The sequence below is a fragment of the Etheostoma spectabile genome, chromosome 7, assembly GCF_008692095.1.
Source record: "Etheostoma spectabile isolate EspeVRDwgs_2016 chromosome 7, UIUC_Espe_1.0, whole genome shotgun sequence".
Taxonomy (NCBI): Eukaryota; Metazoa; Chordata; class Actinopteri; order Perciformes; family Percidae; genus Etheostoma; species Etheostoma spectabile.
Window position 1 is genome coordinate 25,945,783 of NC_045739.1, and position 531 is coordinate 25,946,313.

The 531-nt window shown below is 37.3% G+C and overlaps 1 pseudogene and 1 gene segment (V, D, J or C); one reads left to right on the forward strand and one right to left on the reverse strand.

The window, feature by feature from the left end:
• The window catches only part of LOC116692386 (immunoglobulin lambda-1 light chain-like), a 32,137-nt pseudogene that overhangs the window by 13,582 nt on the left and 18,024 nt on the right, over nt 1–531 (forward strand).
• Nucleotides 1–531, reverse strand: part of LOC116692388 (Ig kappa-b4 chain C region-like) — an 11,288-nt gene that overhangs the window by 9,580 nt on the left and 1,177 nt on the right.

Genomic DNA, 531 nt, shown 5'->3' on the forward strand with positions numbered 1-531 from the left:
GAAATATCACTTCTATCAAAACATATGATTTATGAACACAACTGCTAGCGTAGTCAGCTGGTACCTTCAGAAACCTGGAGCAGCTCCTAAACTCCTGATTTCTTCAACTTCAATGCTTCAGTCTGGAGTTTCAGATGGTTTTAGTGGAAGTGGATCAAACAATGACTTCACTCTGTCAATCAGTGGAGTCCAGACTGAAGATGCAGCAGTTTACTACTGTCAGCAATATCAAAGCTATCCAGTAACACAGTGATACAATGTCGTCCAACAACATTCCCTCAGCTGGAGAGGAACTGATCTGACTCAACAGCTGCACCCAGACTCAAACTAATCCAACTACAAGTTATCCTTTAATGTCCATCATTGAAACAGGGTTTGACATTCTGCTGCACATCAAAGCTAACTTCTTTTAAAGAATAATTTCAACTCATTGATAGGTTTAATCTACAGAGTATGATAACACATGAAGACTAAAACTGTAAATATGATTATATTATTTTATATCTAACCAGATTTCATAGAAACTCAATC